Consider the following 27,749-nt stretch of genomic DNA (forward strand, 5'->3'; position numbering starts at 1 on the left):
AAGCCACCACTCCTTTTGTTTTGCCTCCTGCAACAATGTTCAGAAGACTGTATTTTCAAATGTAGCATTTAACACATTGCAGTGGTACAAACATCACCTAATCCACAGGGTGACCAGATCTCAAAGGCAAAGCATGTGACAACAAACTGAACAATGCCAGGGCATGTATCTGGGCACTGAGACTCAGCTGTGTATATTGTTAATGTGTCACTGCTCTTCCTGGCAGATTTTCAGTGCAGCCCAAACACCAGTATCTCAAACGCTCCCCATTTTGGGGGTTAGCATGGAATACTGACCACTCTCCTCAAACTGTTTGGGTGTGGTCACTCTACTCTGAAGATCTGTGCAGTGTAAGTGAACTGAAGCCCACTCTTTGCCCACTGTCCTCATTTTGATGACAGCAATGGACACAATTTATTAGTGTTGATAGCAGAATTTCTCCCAGCTCATGCTCTTATTTTCATTCCCTGTGTTCCTGCATTTCCTATTCTCATCAGTCCTCTATTCTGCTCTATCACATTAACATAGCATGTTGCCAACAAGTCGAGCAAGGACACCCATTATTATGTGCTCCCACAGGCAAGGTTTTTAGGGCTGAAGTGCTGGCAGAAGGTCCTGGGTGCTGCATTTTCTCATGTTTAGGGTCCCATTCACTCAGACAGGCCCTACATCTGCTGAGCAAAGAGTGGGATCTTCAGTGGCCAGTAAGCTGACAGGTACTGAAGAGAGCCAATGGGGAAAGTCCTAGAGAAGAGCAGGGTAATCCTCCTTTACAGAGGCAGAGCTGTGTCTCTACAGATGCTCCCTCCAGTGAAAATAGGTGATTCTGTGATGCTCTGGAACAACAGTCTTAAACCAGACCTTTTTTAGGAACTACTAGGTGCAGAGGAGACTTTCCAGGCAGGCTTTCCAGTAAATGCTTTCTGGGTTCAGACAGAACAGGGGGATTAGGAAACATATATGTGTTTACAACCTTGCAGTGGAAGTAGGTTGCCCTTGTCTGCCTAAATGATTTGTGGATGAAGCCACAAATTAGCCACTGCTGAGATTTACGTGGTTTCCTCTGGCTAAGCCTCATCCGCCCCGTATGCCTCACCACAGCTCCCCTGAGCAAGTGCTTCATAGGGCCCCCAGGACAGAAGGCCAGACCAAGGTCAGGATACCCCCAAATTCATCAAAATGAAGCCTAAATGAACACCACACAACATGGGGGCACTGTGTGGGGACCCACACAGCTGTCCCTCTCTCCCCAGAAGCTCCTGTGTGTCATCTGGTGCTGGATGAGGGGCAGAACTATCAGCACAGGCTTGCTCCATCTGTGCACACACCATCTGGGTGCCTTCTTCCCTTTCCATGCAGCTGCAGGTTTCCTGCTGCATTTGTTCGTCCTCCCACAGCTGGAAACAGTAAGAGGTAGTTTGATCTACACATTATACACAGGAAGGATTGAAGTTTGCAAATTTTTAGCACGCTGCATGCTAGCAGCCCACAATAATCTTCATTGGCTGGTTTGGTCACTTTGTGGTTGCCATTTGCATCCTCCTATAAGCAGACGCTGTGACTCCTTTAGGAAGAAAATGCTCTTGTCACTTTGTCACCTCACTGTCATGAACCCCTGTCCACCATTTGCTATTTTGTGGAAAGAAAAACCATCCCCAGCATTGCTTTTGTCCATCAAGAGAAAGGGCTGAGCTGGCACTTTGCCACATGTGGTGAGTGTAGGTTGGTACAAACTGTCTGAGGTTTTTTATAGCGCCTGTCACCAGAGTATCAAAGCACTGAAATACTGTTAGTCATGTTTACCTCCACACTGATCTTATCACCAAAGGCCAATCCTACTGGAGACCATTGGTCTTCCATGTGGTATTGCTTAGAGGGTTTGTTTTGCTAGATGGACTGATCTGCAGCCAGCATTGGGATAGTCTCTAACTCTGGGGTCAGATTCCAGGCTTTAATTAATACTGATGATAAACACACTGCTCGTAAGGGCTTTTTTGTAAGGTGACTTTAGTGCAGTTTATAGATGTGTATTCTGAAATTAATTTATTTCATGTTGTGAAACTTCCAGTGCTTAAAGAGGTCTATGGACACTGTAAGTCTTGAAATCGAGGTTCAAAAATCCTGTGACAGGTGCAACTCATGTAGGAAACATCACAAAAATAGATTTATTGTGATATTTAGAAATAGCTGACTGTACTATTCCAAGTTGACTTGCAGTTTTCTCAAGGATCTATAGAATAATTACATTAGACCTTTTAAATTTCAATATATTTTCATGCTTTGGCACTCCCCAGACACATTGAAATAAATCTGGGTTTTTGCATGTTGCAACAACTGGGTGCGTGCTACTGTGGTCAGTTTTAATAGGTATTAATACAGTGAGTAGCAAGCAAACTATAACTGTTTCACATTAGACATAATTTTACAGCAGACAATTTTATAAGGAGAATGGAATGACTCAAATTCAGTAATTTGTATTAAAATATCTTTTACATTCCCTGTGTTCCAGTGGAACTGATGACAAGCCTAGAGAAGCATGCTAGGACAAACAGACCAGAAAATTAAATTCTTCTAGTTTTCATATGCCGCAGCAGGAATAATTTGCTTCTCTTTTTTTTTTTCCTCAGCTTTTCATTTTTCTTTTTGAAGAGAGGATTACAATGTAATCTTACATTTCTAAATCCTATCACAAATATTTTTTTAAAATTCATAGAACTGTGATCTGTTCCATTTTTTTGGGGGGGTCGACTCTGATGTGGTATGTGTGATAGATTGCATTTACTAGGATGTGAGGAAAGCCAAAAGGTTAAAATCAAGGTTGCAATCTCAGGACTCTGATTTTTGAGGAATGTTTATTCTCTCAATTAAACATATACATATACTTGCCAGATGTCCAAGATCATATCACATTTTTGACATACAACTCATGTTTAAAGAGGTTGTTCTTAAGCTCTGGATGCTCCTGAAAGCAGAACACTTGAAGACACTGTGTGCCTTTGGGCAGAAGCTTTGAGCTCAGTGTGCCCCATTGATCAGAGCCTCTAAAGGCTCTGAAGGGCTCCATGGCTGCTGTCAACTGCGGAGAATCCAAGGTCAAAACTTGCTTAGTAAGAACAGAAACTCCTTCAGCTTGGTTTTAGCTGCCCTGAAGTGTCCTTTCTGAGTCACTCACCCAGCTATAATCAGTGCAGAGAGAGACAACAGCTGTAAGGCTGTGTCTTGTCCCAAGCTTAGGTATTCCAGTCCAGCAGGAAGGCTGCTGCATGTCTGCTCATCACCTACAAGGAGAACCCAAATAACAGCCTTGGCTAGATAGCTAGCATTTAGATAGTTTCACTGTAGGCTGGAGCACCACCAGCCAGCTAATTGAGAAGCAAAGACTGATGGAAGGTTTGTTCAGGTTTTGTTTGTTTGTTTTTGTTTGTTTATGTTTTGTTTCAAAGCCCTTTCCTTACCCTGGAGCAGACACAGCCACTCAGCTTCTCTGAGCCAGTCATAAACCAGAGCAAGTACTGCCTTCTCCACTGGATCTTTAACACTTGTAAAATAAGGACTATGAAGATACTTGAGATAGTTGTTACACAAGGCTGATGCCTAGTTATTAGTCAGTGAATGCAAAGGGCTGTGTAATTCATGGATCAAAGATCTGGGCCCTTTTCACTTTGGTTTAGGGATTTCCATTGCACTCATCACTTCCTCTTAAATCCTGACCCTATAAACACTTCTGTATGTCCTTAATTTTTTTTACGTGAGGAGTTTTCTTGATGAGATAATGGTATTACTCACTACACAGCTACTTATTCCAACTCACTGTATTTATAAACCAGGACTGTTTCTCAGAAGTTCCAAAGGTCAAAGCCCTCTATATGTTTACGTGAAAAAACTCAGGTATTTTCCATTTGAAATGTCTTTATTTCTTAGCACTAGAAATAAAAAATATTTTGCTTTCAAAATATAGAAGATTTGTAAATATATCATAATAATAAAAAATCTAGTAATTTTAACTAACCTTCTTTGTTTCCATTTTCCTTTTATTGATATTCATTAAAGCTATTTCTCTGGAGAAAGGTTTAATTCACTAATGCTATTTCTCTGGAGAAGGGCTTAATTTTGCTACTACTGGTATTGGTGATATCTAGAGCTGTGAGAAAACTTAAAATAAAAGAAAAGATGTATATATATTTTTATAGCTTCTTGTTTGTTTTTATCAGATGGGCTGATATATTGTTCTGCATGCCTATCTTTGTGATACTGAAACCCAGCAAAAAGAAGCCTTACTGACCCAGATGTTTTTTCCTTTTAGAAAACTTGCTTTTCTCATAGGGGTCACAATGTGATCAGGTTTTGAATTTTTATGGCAATGATTCTTTTCTTTTAATAATGCCTTGGTTCATATGGTCATGCCATTGCAGGGATGCTTGCATTTAAAGAGAAAAAAAATTGCAGGTAAACACAGGACCTGGAAAGTACACTCTGACTTTCCATAAAAGCAGCCTGAATCATGCTTCAAAAGAAAATTGCTTGTTTTTTCATCCAGTCTCACTTGGGGCAATTTTCAAGTTCTTGAGGCAGTCAAAACTCAATATCAGGTTTCACTGCTGGTAATTTCTTCATTAGTGTTGTATTGGCCGACATCTGAGGACTGCTTACTGGAACTGATGCTTTCAGCTTGTAGTAGAAATTAAAGTTGCTTTCATTTGGTATATCTCCTTAGGGATAAAAATAGAAACAGCTCCAAGGGAAGGGAAGGGAAGGGAAGGGAAGGGAAGGGAAGGGAAGGGAAGGGAAGGGAAGGGAAGGGAAGGGAAGGGAAGGGAAGGGAAGGGAAGGGAAGGGAAGGGAAGGGAAGGGAAGGGAAGGGAAGGGAAGGGAAGGGAAGGGAAGGGAAGGGAAGGGAAGGGAAGGGAAGGGAAGGCTGTGCTGCTGCCACATTAGACTTCCACAATCTGACTGCAAACACCTTGGGGTACTGAACACTCCTGTGTGTCTGCATGGGAAGGAGGGGTGAGAATCCCTTACTTCTGCCCCAGCAAGGATTTGGGTGGTATAGTATAACAACCTAGACACAGCCACACAGCTTCACCCTCTGCCACTCACATCCTTGACTGAAACTAGGACAGAGGAAAATAACCTTTTTCTGACCGGAAAACAGAAGGCTCAGGTCTTTAACTGCAGGCAAGGACCCCTAGGGATAACAATGGGGTGAAAAGGAAGCCACAGTTTTTTGAAACCTGGATGTAGCAAGGTTGTGCGCAGGTCTCAGCTGTGTTGAAGCACTCTTCCTGGGCAGTACATTTCCTTCTCCACACTGCACTTGTTAAAAAGCTATAAAAACTTCTACACATCTGTCTTCCCCATGCAGAATAGTGGACTTTCACCGTTACATAGCATTATTAATATGTCAAGACCCATATGAATAAATGACAGGCAGCACTACTCAGGGACTTTTCTTGCAAGCCAGGTGAGTACAGTATGGCCTTGAGGCTTTTCCCTGAGCTGTTTTGTGAGATGCTGTGCTTTTCTAGAGTAGGAAAATTTGATTGGTCCTTTTAACATTCTTCCCTTTCTGACAGTCACAGCTCAGTTTGGTCTGTTCATGCTCTGACTTTAAGCCTGAAGCCAGGTCCTGACTGTCTCCTATACTGAAAAAGTGCTGTGCATCACAAATGTGCTATTTACAATATAGCTTGTTTTACTGGTCCATATGCCATAACTAAGAGTTAGTAACAGCTGATAATTACATATGGATTTCACATGAGTGATAAACAAATGCCCTGCAGGCACCAGATTTGAGTGCTGAGTGCTCACCTCCATCAATTGTACAAAAAGCAGGAACAGCTATGGAAAAGTCAGTACCCTTCTGCCAATGCCTTCCAGTGTCACCAGAGAGGGAGTTATCAGCCTTTCAAGGTCATCCCAGTCTATGACTAGCTGAAAGGCCAGGCAGAAACATCATAGAAGTCATGTAGAGTTGCCTTAGCCACCTCTTGGCAGTATTCAGGAAAGAGACAGTTCACCTTCAGCAGGATTCTCCCCGCTTCTGATGCAGTAATCTTTCTGGATCTGCTTATTTTAAGTCTAGGCAGATGCTGAGGAGGAATCTGTGATGAATTCACACTCTTCATCTAGCTGAATATTCCGGGTATGTTCCCTTTGATGTTCATGCAGAGGCTGAGACTCATGGCTGGAAAAATATCACTACATTTTCTGTGTATATAGTGCATCTGTCAAAAGGTGTGAAGATCCTCTATCTAGTCAAGACTTCTTGTGTTTGCCATTCACCTGGCACAGCACTTATGAAGATCATCACAAGTTTCCCTTCTACTGTAATAAATGTTATTGACTAGCAGGCATTGAAATGCTGGTAGAGTACACTGGCTAGAGTAGAAGAGCAACACAGACCTATCTACATCTATGAGAACTGCATAAAAACACACTCCAAGTCATTCCAGTCATTCTGGAAAACAAAACAAATGCACAATGTGTAACACTATTCAAAATCACAGCCTTAAAGCTCTGTGCCATAGAGATGACAGCAGTGAATATCATGCATAAATTTAACAAGTTGGAAAGAATAATCAACCCGTGCTTACATAACAGTTACATGAAAACTTCCTAAAAATTTTGCCATCATGGCTACAGCCCTCCTTTGTCTAGAAAGGTAGCCATGTCCCAGCAGCCCCAATCTATGAGGGGGGAAATGACCCTCATTTCCACCAAGGTAGCTGGTGAAATAACTGAACTGCATAACACGAACTGGCAGGCTGTAGAAAGCTGGCTGAATCTGATCACAGGGTCTGCTGCTCCAAAACAAGGTCTTGGGAGCTTGTCTTTCAGAGTCCTGGGGTGCAGAGAATAAAACAGTTATAGACAGAGCTGGCTTAATAGGTTAGAACTCCAAGCAGTTGTCCAAGACCCCAAGACATCAGAGCCCTGTTTGGTTCAATTTATCCGAGAGGCATCCAGCAAAGGGTCTGAGCCCTTTGCCCAGGCTCTCTACAGCTCTGACACCACCTGTACAGCAAAGCTGCTGTGCTTCCAGACAAGCCCAGCAGCAGAAATGCCAGAAAAGATGAATCTAATCTTGGCAGACCATCCCAGACACTGCACTGGACGTGCTCATCACCAGCACTCTCATGCGGATGTTTTTACATCATGAATGTAGACATTGCACCATGGCACACCACCATCCAGATATCCTTATAACACCAGAGCTGTCCAAGCCAAAGTTCTGGGTGAAATCCAGAGCTCTCCAGATGGCCAGTGCCATCTTGTGTCCTTCACTTGAATATTTTCACAAGTATTTTGGAGAACACGGGATGAGATGGGGCTATCTGGATTGTCAACACCGCTGCAGCTGAGGGCAGCACACCGCTCAGTTTAGTCAGAAACACCCAGGATGATTTCCTTCTTATAACCCCTCAGAACATTCCCCATTCCCCAACTCACACCTGTGCAAAGTCCAAGAAAAGTAAGGCTGGAAATGATGCCTACCTCTTACAGCTGACACCACCGGAAGACCCTGATGCCCCATATGGTCATGCAGAGCTCTGGACAGAGAAGCACCCAGCGTACAACACTGCACTGGACAGTGCTGGGGTGGAGAACTGGGGCTCACATGTGCCAGTACAGCACTCCTAACTATTCCAGAATTAATTTGCATTTGTTCCTTTCTGGCTTGCTGAGACAATTTCTCAATACAAGCAACATGCTGTACTTTCATCTCTGCTTTTTAAAGGTGTCTGATTGGTTGCATCAGACCAATGAAAATAAAATATTATAGTGTCTTTTGATACTTTATGTTTCCTCCTTTAAAATGGAGAATCGGCTGTTGGGGATCCTTTCTGAGTTCTGAATTCCTCCTTCTGCATCTCCCACTTGGCATGGACCCATGTTCTCTTTTTTTCCTAAAAGCCAAGCACCATTGAAGTCTCACAGAGTACACCAACAAGACTTGACTGTAATCCTGGTGGTCCAGCTGCACAGAGGAAGGCTTTCTCCACGTGCAACTTTCTAAATGGTGTAAAAGTCACAACAAAGTAATGCTGTACAGGATATGCTGACAGGCTCACATGTCCCATTTATTATTTTGCTAAGAGCTTCCCTTTTTCAGGAGGTTTGAGAGCCCCTACCCTCAGCCTGTGAGTACCTTTGGTTCCCTGCATCTCCAAGGTGCTCTCTGGATTGCAGTGGGTTGCTGCAGCTGCTGTGGTAAGTGCCATATAAAACCTCTGCTGGACTGAGCACAAGTCAAAGCAGCCCTTGAGTAGGCTTCACTCATTCAGCAGCCTCCTGGGGCATATCTCTCAATGTCTCATTTTACAGCCTGTCTTTTCCTGCATTCAGCCTGTATAGTCTGTAATTTTCCCTCATTCCCTTCAGCTCCATGTGGACCATGATCTGAGTGACCACTGATCCACACAGATCTCCTGGAAATATCCTTAAATCCTGTGTGCTTAGGGAGGAAGATGCCTAAAAGGAGCCACATGTACTCAGTGCCAGACTCCTGGGCTTTGAGAGAACATACAGGGAGAAGGAGTCCACCACCAAAAAAGCCCATCCTTGTTCAGGAGCCTGCCCCACAGCATAGCCAGGGATGAAGGAGGAGACATCAGGTGGACACCCCTGCCCCTGGCTCTGCACATCTCCACATGTCCCTGCACACAGCAATGTGTGTCACCAGTGGCAGAGGATTCTGTTATGCTTTGGAACTACGTTTGTTAATTGTTTCTCAAGTTCAGTTTAGGCAAATGTCATTTTAGCATAATTTTATTTACACAGGGGACAGATTAAACCAGTAATAATAATGACACATATTAGGTGCAGCTGTTCTATTTTTTCGCCCCAAGCAGGCTTGCAGCACTGTTTCCTAATTTAAGTCCTGGTGCTACAAATCTGAGTAAATTTTACACATGGGAATATTTCCTCTAGACTTGATGGAGGCTGCTCAGATGTAAAAAGTTGGATTTTCTCACAAGTATTCTCAGGACTAAAACCATACTTTAAGTGGCCCAGTTTAACCTCATTTTTGCCCATATTAAAAAAAGCAAACCACCAAACAGGGCCAAGGAATCCTCTGTTACTCTTCTGACCAAGTTTTGTTTAATTATTTAATCATAGTCATGCCAGTAAAAGCAATGTGTTTCACTTTGGAAACAGTCTTGCAAAAGTCTGATGATGATTGTCTATATCTCTATATCTTATCTTATTGATGTATAAATCTTAAAGACTTTATCTCTTAAAAAGAAAAAGGAATTAAGTTTTTTTTGGTGATGAAGTTTTTTTTCCTCTAAACCAAAAACAGTAGGTGATTTCCCAAGATAATGAAACAAAAAAGAGATAAATTCACAGTCAACCTCCTTAATGTGTATTCAAAGATGGTGAATATATATGCCGTGGAGTGACAGATTCACAGATTCTGTGTAACTTTTTACATATTTTTTAATTTGTATCCATAACACATTTTAAAAAAAAGAACAGAAATTAAGAGAAATTGAGGACTAATATGGGAAACTGTAGAAAATCTTTTATATCCTTTTAATTAAATTTATTTCCATTTATAATTATTGTATAACTTACAGTATGAAAATTATTTTAGAATCGCCTGAATTTCTGCACATCTAAATGCATTTTTCCATACAATAGGAAAATAATGTTTGTTTCAGAGAAGCCATAACATTGGACCTTATAAATTGTGGAGTGATCCTCACACAGCAGGTATTATAAAACATTCTGCCATGATTAATCTTTTCTTTAATAAGGACTGAAGACTAAAGAGTTTAAGTTTCTAATAGCTCAGGAAATTTTCAGGATGTTCCATAGACATTTCAGGACATGACCCTCAGTTGGATAACAGAGTTGTAGCTCACTGAGTTTCTTGTCTAGCTGTTGATAATGACTTCTATTATTTTTTCCCATTTGTGATTTTTTAAATTCAATTTTCCTGTCATTGCTTTGTGCTGTTTTTTAGTTTCTGCCTTCTCTGACTATGATAGAAAAAAGCATTGAGCTATTGTGGGCACTAGCAGATGGGGGCAGGGACAGGCAAATTAATTCAGCACAGGGCATTTGGCACTCTTTTAATTTTGCAGACTTGTCTTTTCTACTTAACAACATTCCCACTTAGCAACATAAAAACATATTTGCATTTAATAAAGGGGAAACCAGATGAGAAAGTAAAGCAGATCTTGCTGTGACCTTAATAGATTGTGAAAAAGAAAAGGAAAAAAATGTCATTCAGTGCTTCTTGTAGCTAGAGGCCAAAGCCTCTGGCTGTTGTTACAAGAACACTGTTACCACTAGTAATAATGGGAGATCAGAGAGAGGATGTAACTAGAAGGAGCAGTTTATGGAAAAATGACCATCCCTCTATTAGACTCAATCACATACAGGCACACAGAATGGTTGTTGTCACAATTCTACAGTTGAACGACAAGAAACGCGTTGTTGCTGGATCACTGTGGGTACATCAACAGCAAAACAAAAAAGTGGCTAAATAGCGCAAAATATACTGTGAAAACAGGAAGGAAGAGCATGTAGGTGGGACCATATGGCACAAGCTTCTTCAGTAACTATAGAACACTCCTCTTCAGAGAATGAAGAAATAAGATCTTGATATAGAAATGTTTTCCCATGCAAAGTACTTGCTTATTTTAGAACATGGAGGGAATCAAACTTGAGGCTCCTGCTAGGATCTGTATCTTTGCTGGGGGTTTTTGGGCCATGTGGATTGAGGAGCACTAGCAGAGATGCAAAATCAGTGATAAGCACAAGAATGATGTATGTCCCTGACTAGAACAAATGCAAAGGGAATTCATCCTGTGGTTGGATGAAGTTTTATTCCTAAGGTTGGGAATAAAACCTGCTTTTTGTCCTTACTGTTTTCACTAAACATAGCATCACTTTTTGGAGGAGAAATTGTGTACAAATTGATTTCTTTTCTTCCCTCTTTGTCAGAAAGATAGAAATTCCATGCCATTTTATTTGTGGAGAATTCCTGAGACATTCAGTCACAACAGAGAGGATGGAAGAAAACCTAGGACGGGTGTGTATGTTGAGTGAGGCAACACAGATGGTCCTTGTTAAGAAGTATGAGCCATGTGGAACCCTGTGAAGATACAATGTGAGGTTTGCTGGATTATTGGGGTTGCAAAGCCCAGGATGTAGCCCCAAGAAACACAAAGCAGGAATTGTTTTTTGCTGTTGTGAGTGGTTTCAGCATTTAGGGCCTGAATTAGTCAAAGAGGACCAAAATGAATTCCCATATGACTGTAAGAAAATGCATGGGAACCTCACCTTGGGCAAGAGGGCTTTGGATTCATGAAGGACACATGGGAAGGAGGAGGGGGAGAGAAGAGAACAGTTTAAAAAAGCAAGGACCTGGATAGTGCAATAGGAAAAAAGGGAATTATAAGAAATATGGCAACATAGTTATTCTCATTTGATTTTGAACTTCCATTTCCTAGAAGGGACAGAGGGACTGATTTACACTGAATTACCTCAGTAGTGGGAAACAGGGACACCGGCCTCAGGCTTGAAATGCATAAAGGGATTGAACAGCTTTAACTGAGAATGACAACTTTGGTATAAGTGGCATATGGGCCAGAACACAGGCTGAAGTAGCAGAATACACAAAGCTGCATTAATCTAGGCTTCAGTTAGGGAAAAGGAAAATAATTACACTTAATAATGCTGGTGTTGGAAGAGAGAACTGCAGAAAGAGAAGGGAAAGTCACCAGTCCAGGGAGAGGCTATTCCAAGGACATGTTGAGGGCATCATCCTGCTTAAATGATTCAGTCATTTGACTCAGGAAATGGAAACTTCACAGATGTATTATCTCCAGACACATCTTCTCCTAGTTCTTTCCTCAAGGATGTCTGGATAATGGTGTCTTGTGGTTAGCTGGACTACCTGTGCTGTGTTGTCTGGATGCAACCCTAGCTATCAGTCTCTGATAGCAATCTTCCCAGCAAAAAAAATGGTCTTTTACATGTACCAGTGATGCAGACCTAGAAAATATACCAAACTATAACTGGGTTTTTTTGTTTGTTTGGTTGGTTGGTTTTTTTGGTGTTTTTGGGGGGTTTTTGTGTGTGTGCGTGTGTGTATGTTAATCACCAGCAAGTGATTTTATTTGAAATGAGCATGACAAGCATGACAGCAGGAGCACATTGTAGGAGTTCTGGCACAAATCCATTTGAGCTGTACCAGACATTCATGTTCTTTGTAATCCTGGCTATTCCTACACCAGCAAGGAGAGGATATCTAAATGTAACCCCTGCACTTACTTAGCAAGCCTTTCAGCTGATTAGTTTTTATGGAACTGCTGCCTTCAGCAAGACCAGAAAACTCTGAAAAAGCAAACATTTCTTATCTTCTAGTATTTCTTGGATCTGAATCTCTCCTACCTTTCCCTAAATTATTGTTTTCTTCTTGAGAGATCAAGACTCAGAGTAGGATTTTCCATCCCTCTGCCTGGCCACAAGGACTGCTCACTGAGTTTGGAAAGAAAGATAGAGGTGACTGGAACAAACTAAGCCTGTCTGCTTTCTTGATACTGTTGGCTCAAGGGAAGCTGTTTCTCTGAACAATTATAGTATTGCTAAGCAAGTTCAAAAAGGGAAGAATTCCCTGACTGACTGAAAAAAAAAGGATATCCAACATCCTACAAATATTTTTTTTCATTCTAATGGTAGAAATAGTGCTGTTTTCAATAGATGGGAGCAATTTGTCCTCAGAGTATCATGGTGAGGCTGTGGAGATATCCTTGTGCTCAGAGTGCCAAGGGAAATGCTGCACTCGGAACACCTTCAGAATGTGTAAAATACAGTACAGCCCAGGAGACAGGATGCTTCAGTGAGCACCTCATGGCACAGCACCATTAAAGACTGTGTAAAGTCTAAGAAGACTTTTTTGCCAGAGACATAGTTTTCATTTTCCAATGAAGGCCAAGGGAGTTGTTCACTCATCCCCTCTGTTAAATCAAATGACTCCTAAGCAGTGCAGCTCCATGGAAGGCTGAACCCTGAGCAGAAAAGCAGACACAAGTCCAAAGACAGCTGTAGGCCAGCCTGGGAGTCAGGGGCTGTTTGCACCAGGGCTGATTTTGGGTCCCTGCCTGCAAAGTGCAGCTCTGTGAGCCACTGCAAGCAGGAGAAAGCAAAGTGTGTGGGAGGTTTGTACCAGAGAAGAATGAAACTTCTTAATTTCAAAACCTGGTTGCCATAGAACAAAAAGCAGTTACTTCAAGTGTTTGGAAACAGGGAGTTTCATCCTAGTAAACACTTAGGCCAGTGTTTGTTCCTTGCATAATAAAGTCACTGTAAGAGAGCAGAATTAATTGCAATAGTAGTCTTTTGAAAAGACATTTTCCTGCTCCGAGATTCTTAACATCTATTGAGATTGTCAGAGACTTAGAACATTACTATATACAGATGAAAACTTCAGTGTAGTGGAAACTGGAAATATCTAATGATTTTAAAAAGTTCATTTCAGAATTTTTTAAAATTTATTTTCTTTTTGTTAATGTAATGTGGTTTTAACTTTTATTCTACTTTTTCACAGTATTATACAATATGTAATTAATGACAACTACTTCTCTAATGTACTCTTATTTAAATTACATTTAAAAAGCACAGAGGAAAGAGAGGTAAGTGTCATTTAGCAAGTTTAACTTTTTATTTTCTTTTTTATTTCAAAGTGTCTCCTGCTTTAATTTTGACACTGGCATAAATGCCAGAACATTGCATAAAAATAAAAAAAATTAAAAATTAAAGTCCCTTTAAAACTGAATAAAGAAGTTCTAGAAGCTCTGAAAATATTATTTTCATTGTAAAAGTGATAAACTGGTAACTTAGATATTATAAAAATCTAGGTTTTTACAACTAAGTTTAAATTTTTATGAAAATTATACCTTCAGACAGTAAAAAAGCAAGACTGAGAATAAATTCACACTGGTCTATTATAGACTACTCTTCTGCAGAGTAGTTTTCATGCAAGTTTGTGAAAACATATAAACTTTTGATCTAGAGCTCTTCCTTCAGAGACATAGTTCCCACTAAACCTAAGAGACTTGTGCATGTCATTGCATGCATAAATCTGCAGAAAGAACTGAGCCTAAAGTTTGAACAAAACAAATTGATCAGATGGCCAGATAAATATGGTGATGGAGGATATGACTAGGCAGGGATGGCTAAATTAATTCAATTGCTTCATGTTTGCCATAGGCAAACAGATACCACAGGTTAACTCTGAAATGTGCTGCAATGCTAGTTTTCATGTGTTTAAATTCTTTTTAGCTGTGTCTACTGAGACGAAAACTGTTTTAGAGAGAAAATATGCATTTATATAATTTTTATGAGAATAAATATGGAATTGATTCCAGATTTTGATGTAGCAGACAATGAACCCATGTAAAACACATCAGTATTTAGACAAAATAATATTCTAGAAAAAATTGTCATTTATTAATCTAGAGGCCAGCAGCTGGCTGTGCAGGAAAGCTAAGAGAAGCTGGACTTTCACACGTGTCACCCTAATGAACAGGAAGAGTCCTCCAATGGGGCTAAATGAGCCTTCCACAAGTGGTCATCAAATGGTGGGCATGATGTGAGAGAGGCAACCTCCTGCTCCTTCCAGACATGGCCTCCTGGCTTTAGTGAATGCCACAAAAAAAATACAGAGGGGAGAGAGGAGACTACCAAGGTCCAGGCACTACCTGGGACTCTCACTGTCACCCCTATGCAAAATCACCTTTAGGACTCCCGGGGGTTGTGACTCCATGGGAAATGCGTGAGATCCCACTGCAGCTCTGGCATTCAGACCTGGAAACCTCTCTCCCCAGACAAGATAACATCTGCTGCTGCTGCTGCAATTACAAGGTGATGTGATATTAGTCAAGCAGTTTAAGTGGTAGCAGGCTGTGCAGGAGTAGAGAAAGTTCAAGTGTAAAGACAGCTGTCAATGCACAACTGAGCAGGGAGGGGGTGGAAGAGAGAATTGTTACAGCTGCACATAATGGCATTCATTTCTAGGAGGGGAGGGTTGAGGCTTGGTAGTTTGGGACTTTTTTTAATGTAAATAGAACCTTAGAAATTAATTGCTGCCTTCAGTTAGGGAGCTGGTCAAGGAGCCTCTCTGGTTTGGAGTACCCAGCAAGAATTCCCACAGACTGGTGATGGCCAGGAAACTTGCAAGTGTGTCAAAGCTGCCTCTTTCTCTGCATCACGTGTTATGTTTGCAATCTTATGGTGAAGAGAATGGAGAAGTGCTCTGACAGCATGAAATAACCCCAAGGTCTCACACACACACACACACGCACACTCACACATACATACACACACACACTCACACATACACACACACTGAATCTACAAAGTAGAGGCTAACTCCAACTCCACCATCCTGTCCCTGCTCCATATGGCAGATAATTTGTATTTGCCCAGATGCCAGGGAAGTTGTAATTCTAAGAAGTCTAGAGCATGGACTAAATAGGTTCTGGATTGCCTGTATGATCCTGAGGGCAGGAGAAATGCAAGCCCCTGGGTGCTGCCATGAACACCTGGCCCCTGTAAAACACAGAAAGCAAAGCAGGAGCTTAAGGCAAATCCTTCAAGATGCAGGTATTTCAGGGACTAAGCATCCCTCCCATCCTGACAATTCACACCACAGGTATCAGCAAGGTGTTGCTGCACTGAATCCTGTATTTCACCAAGATGATTTTTTTATATTACACCAGCACCCAAAGTCAGACATTTGAGCACTTTGAAAACACCTCCTGTTCAAACCTGGGCCTCATGGTGAGTCTGCCTCATCTCTCCCTTCTCTCCCAATTGTTTGGCTGGTATCCAGTTTTTGCGGGGTTTGGGGGTTTTCTCAGTGTGGGTTTAGGGGTTTTTTGAAAGTCTAAGTCAACAGAACAAGTCCGTGAAAAATATAACAATGGCTAACTTCTAATGAAAGAAATGTGCAGACTTAAGGAATACATGGAAAGAGCAAGCTCTGGACCCTTTGTACAAAAAGGGGTATTTTCCCTTGACTTCTCACGGTGTCCTGGGGGGATGGGGAGGATACAATTACGATGATCTTTGCATTTTTTATTGCCACCTTCCTTATCTCTGGAAATTATGATACACACAGACGCTGATCCTTCTCTCACCAGAGTAAACCCACAATAAATCCGATGTTTTTGAGTAAACTGGTTACACTTCCCCAGCTGCCCCCTCCCCACGCCACCTTGGTGTCCCCGCCATGCCCCAGGGAGCTCTGAAAAGCATTTGGCCGAGGGTGGGAGGAGGGGAAAGCTGAGAGGGCTCAGTGTTGCTGTGTTAGGAAGTGACAGATAGAGCCAGCCAGGCGGTGCCCCGGCCATGAGCACGATGATATTCATTTCACACAGCCCTTGCCTGTTCCAGCTGGAACGATAGGAGATGCAAACTTTGACTTCTGCATTTGAAAGAGATATTGTTTGATGGAAGTGTGTGGGTGGCGGGTAAAACAAGCAGCTAAGTGTCAGCACAAGAAGCAAACATTCTCCTTCCCTCCCTATCCAATGTAATTTTTGACGTAATGAGCATTGCTCCCAATTTTCCTTCCAAATAGGCATTGCACCCATCCCCATGGCAACTGTCATGCTCAAAAGATGTCCTGTCAGGAGGCATGAAAGGCCCAGAGACATTTGTATTAGATGGTCACAACCGTGCTAGCTAATGCCTAACAAATACACCACGAGGCTGCATTCGTCAAAATGAAGAGCACAAACATTTGTGTTTCATTAAACAGAAATTAATAAGATTCAAATAGGAAGAAACCAAACTGGACTGGTTTTTTTGTGTATACAGCTGTGTTATGAAGTAATACAAGGAACGTTAGTATGAATAATGATTGCACATGTGCATTCAATTTATTTCTTCTACTTCTTGTATGGTCTCCTTTAACCCTTTTTCTCTATAGGTTTTTCAGAAATCAAACACAGGTTTAACAGCTGGGCAAGACAGGGATTTCAACTGCTCCTTTCACACTGCCGAGGCCCAATAGCACTTTTTTATTTAAAGGCACTCTGGGTCATTGGGAAGTTGTGCTTTTGAAAAATGTTCCCATACTTCATGATTGAATACATAAAAATGGTGGTCTCAATTTTACCAGGGAAAAGAAGAGGTCCAGTCTCTAAACAAGGCAGGTTGTATCCAGAACCACTGTGCATCTTCCTAGCTCCCTTGGCCACAGGGAAGTGGAGCTGATTTATCCCAGCTGAGGATCTCGCCTCGGGTCCAGGCACTGAAAGAAAATAACAAAATTGAATCATGTTTCCAGCTCAGCTGAAAATCAAAAGTGAAAGTTCAGGAAGACAGCAGAGCCTCCTCCCACGACAACCCTTCTCCTGGCTCCTCATCACCAAACATAACTTAGAGCAGTTCCTTTCACCCACTGCTGCAAGTAAACAACAAAAGTGGACTGTGTTACACAGCCTGACAATGACAGTCTGTACTTGGCTTTACTGGCCACAAAGGCTGTGGTAGCTTTGCTTTCTCTGGTCAGCTTAACCTCATGCTTTTTCTTGTGAGAAGGGAAAAAAAAGGAAAGTTGGCCAGGGTTCTGATTCTACCACAGGCCCAGGCCTCCTACCCAGTGTGTGTGGGTGTACCAGTGCCTGGCCAGCCTCCACATCTGCTGCTTAGAATTATCTTTCCCTGTTTTGACCTCCTAGCTTCACAGGCAGGAGAAATAATCATACCAGAACCTGCATTTCCATCGCACAAGGTTTATATTCTCACAAGATCTAGTTTTGCAACAGTTTGAATGCATATATATATATTTGTGCCAGGACTCTTACCTCCTCCTTCCTCTCTTTCCCCTTTTCTCCTCATACTCCTGTCTCTTTGTCCCTGAAACTCCAGTTATCCCCCAACCCTCCATCTCTCTGGCTGAACTGAATAACACCCTTATCCAACACTGGGCAAGTGGGAGGAGAGGCAGCAAATGGAAAACATTTCTCTTTCTGGCTATAATTGCAAAACAGGAATTTGCTATTCCATCAGCATGCACATGTCCAGACCTGGGCTTTTATAGAAAAGCCAACTTTCACTTAATCCTTTGGATAGACAACTATTTTTCTGGAGAAGTTTCACCAGACTCCCATATTCCCATCCTTAGTTTCCCCAAGCCTTCTGACCTGGTTTAGGGCAAATTTGGGAGGAAACTTCCAAAGGGGTCCCTCTAGAAAGCAGATTCAAGTGGCCCCTCCCCCAGCTGGTTTGGGAACAAGATTTCCCTGGAGAAAAGTGGAAAAAAACTGTTTATTTAAGAAACAAAGTATTCACAAGCCGAGAAAATGGATAACATTAAAAAATAAAACTTCTCGCTGTTCTGAAAAGATGGCAAATTCAGAAAGTCCTCTTTGTGGGATCAGAGCTTGGCTCGCTCAGTCTCTTATCAATCTCTCCTGAGCTGGAAAATGCTGCTGCCTTCAGGACAGGACAACAACCTAAAGAGACCCACAGTCTTCCCCAAACCGAACTGCTGCATTAAGCAACAAGCTGTGGTCAGTTCTGGATGACTATAAAACAGCCCTGGCATAGGCTCATTCCTGTTGTTGCATCTCCTGTGTTTGCTGTGTAGTCACGTGAGATGATGAGCACTCTGCCCCTTGTGTGAAGCACTTTCCACCTTCCTGAACATCTCCAGACTCTGAAGACACCCAGCCTTGGAGCAAGGCAGGAAACTTAGTCCACAGCACATGTTTTAAATTGGAAAATTACTATTTCCTGAAGCAAGAAAATCTTTGCTACAACTAGATCTTTCCTGAAAAACTTCTGTTCAGAAGCTCCAGACCAAGCTTTCCTCCAAAGAGAAAGAGGAGAACTCCTGTAGAAGCACATCTTGGTGCAGCTCCTTAGCCAGGGGTTCAGACACCTGGCTCAAGCCCCGGGCCCCAAACCTTGAGAGAGAGACTTAAGCAGGGTCTACACCCTCCAAGGTTTGTGCTTCAAGAAATCATCAACTATTTTAGACAGTTAAACACACTGTGCCTCCCTCTTGAATATTTCTGAAAAATAATTAAGTTGGAGTCCACTGAAACAAGGATTTATTAAAAAAAAAAGAGTGGAAAAAAATTTCTCAATTTATCCTCTTTATATCCTTTCTTTATCCAGCATCTTGAAGGAGAACAACCCAATATTCAGTATTCCCTTGTGGAATTTCCTTCTTCCAAGAAGAAAAACAAAAAGTTCAATTTTCCTGCTAAATAGCTTACATGCCTAACAATGCGTGTTATGATAAATTCTTGCCATATTCATGAGCAAAATTCACAATAATGGGTGTCACTTTTAATGCCAATCCTTTCAGGAATATTCCACATTTCCCAGCCCATATCCCTCTAAAAGATCATAAGGTTTCATGATCTTGTGTTTGACATATCACATATGTATTATTTCAGCTCAGGCCATTGTTTTAGTGAAGCCTTGGAGCCTTTGCAGTATCCAAGCCTGCATACAGAGACATCTTTGAATGATGTTTCTGAGCTAAAATCAGGCTTTGGTTTTTTATATCTTTGTCACTCCTCAGCTGGACAACATGGTACAAGACAGGAGCCATCAACACTCAGGAAATGTGGTTCATGTGCCTCTCCAGCAATGTGAGTTACCATAAGTTTTTCAGGCTTATTCTTCCCTCTCTGGAATGTTTTCTGCTATCTTTTTTAAAAAGCTCAACATTTTAAACTTCAGTTAAAGAAGTAGAAGCAGAGAGAGATGACCTAGGAGGACCACAGTGATACTGCCTAAGCATGCAGCACCGTGGTTGGGAAAGCCAGAGCCTACCTGAAAGGTGATGAGGAAAAGCTTCACAGCAGCAAAAGCAAAAGGAAGACCAGGGAAAATGTGGGCCCCCTGCAGAGTAGGGCAGGAGACCTGGTGACAAAGGGCCTGGAAAAAGGCCAAGGTACTTCAATCTCTCCTCCTTGTCTTTACTGATAAGATATACCTTCAGGAATCCCAGTCTCAATTTCAATTTCCTGAAACTGGTGGAAAAGGTGGGAACAAGGCAGAACTTCCCTTAGTGGAAAAGGACCAGGTTAGGGAATATTTAAACAAACCAAATGTACCCATGCCCATGGAGCTGGCAACCTACACCATGAGGGGGAACTGTGGTTGCTATTGTGAGGCCGCTCCTGGTGGTCTTGAAAAAGTCGTGGGTGTCTCAAGAGACTCCTTAGGACTGGAGAAAAGCAAATTTCACTCTTATCTTCCAGAATGACATGAAGGAGGATCCAGGGAACTAAAAGCCACTCAGCCTCCACACAATCATTAGGAAAGTGATAGAACAAAACATTTCCAAACATATTAAGGACAAATCGGTGACTGGGAGAAATCAGCGTGGATTTATAAAGGGGAAAATATGTCTGAGCAACAGAGTCTTCTGCAGGAGCTAGGCAGCTGAACTGGGGCTTGGGCATGATACAGACACCAAACACAGAATTGCCTTTTTGCCATTTCTTTCTTGAGACTGCTCTGTAAGAGGGATGGCATAATCTCTGGCAGGCCTCTGGCCTCCCTCATTTCTGAGTCAACTTCTTTAAATGAGCAGATTGTTAAGACTCCAAAATATCTGTAGTCAAAGCTGAACAACATGAACTGATAAAAGTCAAACTTCACGAAAGATATTGCCTTGTGTGTATTAGCCAAAAATTCTACCCTTGCTTGCTTGAAATCTGTATTTTATTTAGTTAGTCTATATGAATATGTGGTTATGGCTGCAGCATGAAAATTCTGGTAATAGTCTTTATAACAATGAGTGCCCTGGCCCAAATATTTTCCTTTATGTCAGTGAAATTTCTGATAATTAATTTTGACACCTTGTATTAAAATAAAAATAAAGAACCCTTACTGAGGTTCTTTAGCCAAAAATGTAGCATAACACTCAGAGAAGCTTGAATATTTTCCAGAAGACAGGTTTTTTTGTCAAAAAAGATTTCCCTGATTTTACAAAATGGAATTGTTTCACAAGAATCTCATTCAAAGTTTGGCACTTAAATGTAAATATAACATTTAATTTTAGCTTTATTGAACTGTCCAGAAATTATTCTGTTCTGGTCTACACCAAGAAGACCTCAGAGTTTTGAATTGAAATGCTGAATGACAGAGGTGGGAAGGTGAATAAAACCTTCTCACTTTCACACAGGACAAGAACATCTAGCAGATGTCAGGCTGGGAATGAGCAAAAGGAAGCTCTTGCACGTGTGTTTATGCTGAGGATGTTCTTCAAACAAGATGACAATAAAGGTTTGGGGGATGAATCCTGTGTGTGCTACTACAAAGACACCAACCCCGACAGAGAAAGTCTCTGCACCATGACTACTAGACAGTATTCTAGTGAAGAATTGCTATTTGTTTGCTCTTTGACATTTGGTACAGGATGCCTGGTTCAGGGCAAAATGAACCTTTAATCTTCTGTTTCCAGGGAAGTAGAAGTGAGCTTTCTGACTGGTAGCAAAATTTGGTTTCCATCTGAGTATTTTCTGCATGTTCTATCTTTATGTTTTTCAGGACAAAAAACCCGCAAAACAAATACAACACACAACCCCTCACACACACACACCAACATTCAGAGGTTTTTATTACAAAAGATTTACTTTTTTAGATAAAAAACCCAACATTTATCAAATTTTAAGTTTGTTATATACTTAGAAAACATAAAGGAGAAAATAATAAAAGCATGGAAGAGAAATTTTAAGCTCCTTTAAACCAGGTAACACAGCCAAACACTCTTTCTTTTAGACTACACTTTGCTCACAATTCACTTAATTATTTCAGCAGTTATTTCTGCAAAGTGTACCATGCCTTATGTAACAACACAAACAAATTCAATAACTAAGCCAACTTTAGTTTCTGCTCCCTAAATTTGTAGTCTGAAAGAATTTAGGTCAGGTTTACCCTCAGCTTTTGGAGAATGGTCTTGTCCATTTTGCTCAGGGGACCAAGACATTCCAGAAGCATGAAAATTACGTAGCTAGGGTCAAAATCCAGATTTGAGATGTCATCTTTAATTTTTAATGCCCTTGGCTTTTCCTATTGGCATAAGAATCACAAGGCCTTACTATTTTGGAAAGTCTATTTCTTATTATTTTATGTAAACTTTAGGAAAAGCAACATGGTTAATCATTCAGTGACTAAGTATGAAAATCATTAGAAGGAATCTTAACAGTTTATTGAAACATTTGCTAACTACCATATGAAGATTTACTAGCCCTTTAAAACTATGATTATTTTTCCAGGACATTGGAAGCTCTTTTAAGATCTGTTACAATCCAATATGCAATTCTTTTTCAGCGAGATTTCACAAAGTATTGAGCTATTTTTCTTTATGCTATGCCTGGCACGTATGTGTAGCAAGTTTGCAAGTTTGGCTGTCATGAATATTTCTTGAGAAACAGCCTTGGACGGAAGTAATTTTTCTAAATTAAATAAATATGCTGTTTCTGATTTTTCAAAATACCCAAAGGAACTAGCTCACATTCTAGATCAATGGCCTGCAAAATTTCACCTTGAAATATGATGACTTTTTTTACTTAGTGAAGAACAAAATGTCTCTAGGAACAAAGAAACTCTGCAGTGGATTGGGTCCTACAAACTTTACTTTCTCAGAAAGCAAGTTTTCCTATTAATTTTAATGGTGTTGGTTATCTGAATTTTTGAGTTAGCTGACAGCCAGAAGCACTTTGCACAGGTGTCTGTACAGTCAGTATTATTTTGCAATTAGCTTTCTGGGATATTTGGACTTCTAAAGAGAAATGAGGTTTGTTTGCTTTCTTAGGAAAAGGAAAATTTCAGTCCTCTAACAGATAAGGATTTATGAGAGTAAAATTCCAAATCATTTAAGACATGATCCTCAAATCCTTTTTTTCATTTTCAGTTTGTATAAGAGGAGCTGAAGACTCCAAGTTAAGAAGCATAAGGGTAGGAAATAAAACCTTTTGAGGGCTCAGGCCTCTCTGAAGACAGTAGCTCAAGTTGGGCTGGGGGCTCTGGGTACAACAAACTATGGATGAATTTCAAACACACTGACTAAAACCTTTAGGAATCAATGGAGAGATGCAGATTTAAATGAGGTCTTAATGGCTTTGTTATAGAAGGGGGACAAGAGTGTTACAGAACTTCTGTCTCCTCAACGCCACAAAGCATTAGAAATGAGAAGGCACAGATGTGCATAGGGAGGGCAAGAGCAGCCCTGAATTCACCCAGCATTTAACACCATGCAAGAGCAGCGAGGAACCTAAGGCAGAATGGGCTTCAGAGTGTTCATGACTTCGCTGTTTGCTTGAAGATAGACAGCACTTCAGCTCAAATCTCTCTGCAAGCAGGGCTTTGTCTTGTCCCAGATACTCTTCTTAGCTTTGGCAATAGCTGCACAGCTCTCTCTCCTCTCAGTAGTCTGCCAAAAAAAGGTAAATTGGATGTACAGGAAGACTTGGGTCTGCTCCACAAAGTGTTATCCATAGAAACAGAGTCAGCAAGTCACACAGATGTGCCCAGAAAGGCTATTAGATCATCAGGATTGATTTCCTAGGATAAAATAGGCCATGATTTTGTTCAGATTTCTTTGGGTTTGGGGTTTTTTTTGTGTTTGTTTGTTTATTTTAAATTAAATTTGTTCCATATCACGTTTTCTACCTTGAGTTTCTCTGAATCACAGTCTTCCATATATACATCTAACCTTGAAATGAAGACTTTTGGGACAATAAATTGCTTTGGCTTTCCAAAACATTTTCTTCAGTTGTATTTTTCTTCACTTTAGTCCCAGAATATCTTGTGATGAAAGAATGTGTGGCACATTCAAGTTACTTATTCATCCTCTTTTTGAACAGATTCTGAGGTCTTGCACTGTGCAGAATTTTTTTCTCTCCTCTGAAATATTTTTCCTGGCTCATTTTTTCATATCTTCTTCAGTTTTTCAACATATTCTTATAAATATGAGATGACCAAAACTGTACATAATGTTCCAACATCTGTGTTCCTGCAGCTATGTACAAATGTAAAATTATACCTGTATTTTTGACCATATTGATTGGCAATATTTTCTCATCTATAATTTCCTTGTTACATTTGAGTGAAAAGTTATTTTAAAGTTCCTTTTACCCATTGAAAAATGCAAATTGAAACAGACCAATACATTTTCTGAAATAATGTTACATGTCTGAAATTATTGCAGCTGAAAACATGTGTTTTCATATATGTAGGGGTACAAGGAGAACCTAAAAAACAGCTGAAAAGTATTGGGCTGACATTTTAAAAACTAAGTATTTGAATGTTTTAGTCTGAAATGTTAAATTTAAAAATTTGCTTCGGCTTTATTGTAAGAACATTTTATACTTGAACACCAAATAAAATATTTGTGTTGGGTCAAATAAAGTAATTTCTTCAATCTATTGTGGGTTTTTTAAGTCATCGATCAAGAACAATTTAAAGAACAGAATAGCAAACTAACAAGGAAAGACTTCTATTCTGCCTCCTTTATTGATAATTTTCACTTTGTTTACTCTATATTTTTTTCCTTAAAATTTCTGTCTGATGAGAGAACCTCTCATTACTTTTGTTTAGAGTTACCCATTTACCTTCATGAATCCTGGCACAAAGTCAACATCTCAATTATCTGAAATTATCCTGATACACTAAAATCTATTAAGCATCTCCTAAATATCAGACCACTAAGCCAAAGGTCACCTCAGATATATCTTCTTCTGGAACAGGTGATTTTTAACAGCCTCTGTAGGTATGTTGCTCTGTAATACTCCTGTGAGCAACACCTAGCTTCTTCAGCTGCCTGTGAAGTGTCTCATGGAATGATTTATTTCAAACATCACTGGCTACATCTTTAAAAGAATTTTTGCCATCTCTAAACTATGAAATTCCTATAGGAATTCCTCATTTTCCTCTTCTCCTTTCATGATCCACCTACAGTTCTACAATGGAAAGACAGCTATTTAATGGACTCATTTATTTCCCTGTGCCTTTACTTTCTGTATTACTTTTCTGCATTGCCATATTCGTGTCTGCATCATCTTTTTTCCTACCACATCTTATATATTGTCACTGTAGTTCCTTTATACCTAGTTACCTTTCTCCTTCTGTCTCTTGTTTGTGGAATTGAAATGCTCTGGTCCATGCAGTACTTGTCTTCTAAAAAGATACTATTCCTCACTATGCTTTTTCCTGGCTTTTCTTTCAGCTCCCTGAAATTTGCAAGAGCCCATTGCCACTTATTATTAAAACTGTCCTAGTATTTATTCTCTGTGAGTCCTATTAAGCATTCTTTACCTAAACATGCTAAAACAAAGCTTTTAATCTTAATGCTACCAGCATAACTGCCCACAAAGCACATGGTTCACATGGTTCACAAATGTGAAATGCTTGAGACAAAAAGGCAAGGACATAGTAGTTTCAAAGTCAGTTCTTTTCATCATGTCAGTTTGCTGTGGCAATGATTTGGGGGTTTGCCTGAGCATGTGCTATTTAAGGAGTTCATCACAGTCTTGTAGGATGCCATCACCATTCCATGCTCAGTCCTTGCACTCTGGTGCTGACTGGTGGGGCTCAGAGCCACAGTCATGGCTGCACAACCCACATCCACATCCACATCCACTCTTGGGTTTGGATTTTGCTTAACATGCCACTGGCATGGGTGGATGCAGCCAGACTGAGGCCAAAAAAGTAGGATTGTTGCCATTCAAGTGTGATTTAATTGCAGAGGAAGAGCACTTGAACAAAAGCTAACTTTATTGACACTGGTAGGGAAAGCCCTGTTCTGGCGAGCTGAGTGTTTAAATGGTGGTTAAAGTAACCTCTAACAAGAAGGATCTTAGTCCTTAAATAATGGGATCATGGGGTCATATGAAATCCTCTCTAAGACGGCAGAATCTTTATATAAATCATGAGAGCATAATCTCTCTGAAAAGCACAAATAACAAAGAGGGCTCAGTACATGGATGGTAGGTCCACAGGTCATTCAAGTTTAAGTCCCTTCTAAAAAAGGGGAATTCAGTACCTAAATACTGAACAATGTCATTGTGTACCATCATTACAATAAGGAAATTATTTTTAAGATGGAAGAAGCAACCCCTTTTGCTTCTCTGTGGAAGTCTGTCACTGATGCTGTGACATGCATTTCTAGACATACATACAGCAGGGATTACAGTGCCTATTCCAAGAGGCTTCCTGAGACACTGCAATTTTATTGACTTCATTTCTGTGTGCAGATGTGTCCCTTCTACCCCGGACTTACACCAGGCACGTGGTGTCCCCACTGTCTCGCTGCCCCCCTCCCTTGTCACGTTATCCCTCCCTGCTCACATTGTACCCTTGTCTCAAGGCATTGTGCCCACAGCTTTTTGCAAATGGTCCTGACTCCATCATGTGGTAGCTTTTAGGTGGTCTGAAATACTGCCAGCTGCCCTGGTCCAAGGCAGAGTGACTCTCAGAGCCCTCACAGGACTATCTGGAATAACATGTTGCTTCTCAGCACAATGGACAAAGACTGCCACTTCAGCAGAAAGCAGCAGCTGAACGGGACATGGAGGGAGGTGTGGCCTTCCCACAGTGTTTATTTAAAATTAATCATCACTGCCCTGGAAAGCACATCAAAGATTTGGTGTGGAGGTGCCATTTATACAAGAGGAGCTCATTGTACATAACTCCTATCCATTATGGGTCAAGCTGCAATGTGGCTTTCAGAGAAGATGGCTCTTCCAGGGATCTATGGACTGCCAGGACCTTGGTCCTGGGTCGTTCCCAGTCAATTCTACCAAGATCCTTTGGAATGCTATCCAGACCTGTGAGCCCCTGGTCTAAACCCATTCAGTGCATTTCTTCTGAGAGCTCTAGCCTGTTTTTAGAGTGTGTTTGCAAGAGCAAGGGGCTCTTGGCTTATCCCATGAGACGTTGTTCTATGCAGGCTATCACTTCAAAGTGAGAGAGCATTATACTATATTTGAAACATGTTATAATGTAAGAATCAGATTATGCAAAAATACTCTCTCATAAAATTACGTGTTAGAGTTCAACTGCACATTCACAAGCAAAGCATTTTATTTATTATGGTTTTATATGTAATGCAGTTGTGTCTGTATGCATATGCTGCACTTAGGGGAAGAAGAAAAGCTCCCATAATGAATATACAAACATCTTCAAGTCAAACAGGCCCACTTACAGAGATATAAATCCCCCTGAGGAGCACAAGTCTGACAGGTCTTTTATGTCTTTTGCTTAGAAGAAGTACATCTTCCTGCTGCAAGATCAGAGGGATGTCTTTCATCTTGAGCAGCAGTTACATTGGTATAACTGAAGGTAAAGTATCTCTCTGTGCTTAACAGGCCTCTGTATCATTTGGATTACATGTCTAGGTATATTTCTGATAAAAGTGTTGTCTTTGTTTAATTCAACAAAGACAACTGCTGTGAAAAGCAAAGATTTCCATCATTAAAGTAATATTGGTTTGTATTTAGATCAGGTAACAGGTTCGCACAGTTCTGGTAATAAAGTAATATTATTATTATATATATATGCATGCATGGAGTGTGTGTCTACATGTGCCTATTTACATTCTCTTCAAATATGTGCTTCTAAAGAGAGACTGACCTGGTAGTCCAAGATCTGAGAAACTCTGAAAGCAAAGGTCACACACATATACTTACTAGATTTCTGCTCCTTGGCAAGATCTAATCCTGAATACACTGAAATAAAGACCAAAATTTTCAGTCACT

The 27,749-nt window shown here is 40.7% G+C and overlaps 1 long non-coding RNA gene across 3 annotated transcripts in view; it reads right to left on the reverse strand.

Moving 5' to 3' along the window:
* LOC143693354 (uncharacterized) overlaps window positions 1–27,749 on the reverse strand; it is a 67,497-nt gene that overhangs the window by 26,718 nt on the left and 13,030 nt on the right. For 2 of the 3 annotated variants that reach the window (XR_013180936.1, XR_013180934.1), the window contains exon 2: window positions 17,141–17,275. This is a non-coding gene — a long non-coding RNA (uncharacterized LOC143693354). Of the gene's footprint in view, window positions 1–9,532; window positions 17,276–27,749 lie in introns of those variants that run through there. The other variant, XR_013180935.1, reaches the window with a different exon arrangement.

This window comes from Agelaius phoeniceus, chromosome 2 (genome assembly GCF_051311805.1).
Source record: "Agelaius phoeniceus isolate bAgePho1 chromosome 2, bAgePho1.hap1, whole genome shotgun sequence".
NCBI classification, from domain to species: Eukaryota; Metazoa; Chordata; class Aves; order Passeriformes; family Icteridae; genus Agelaius; species Agelaius phoeniceus.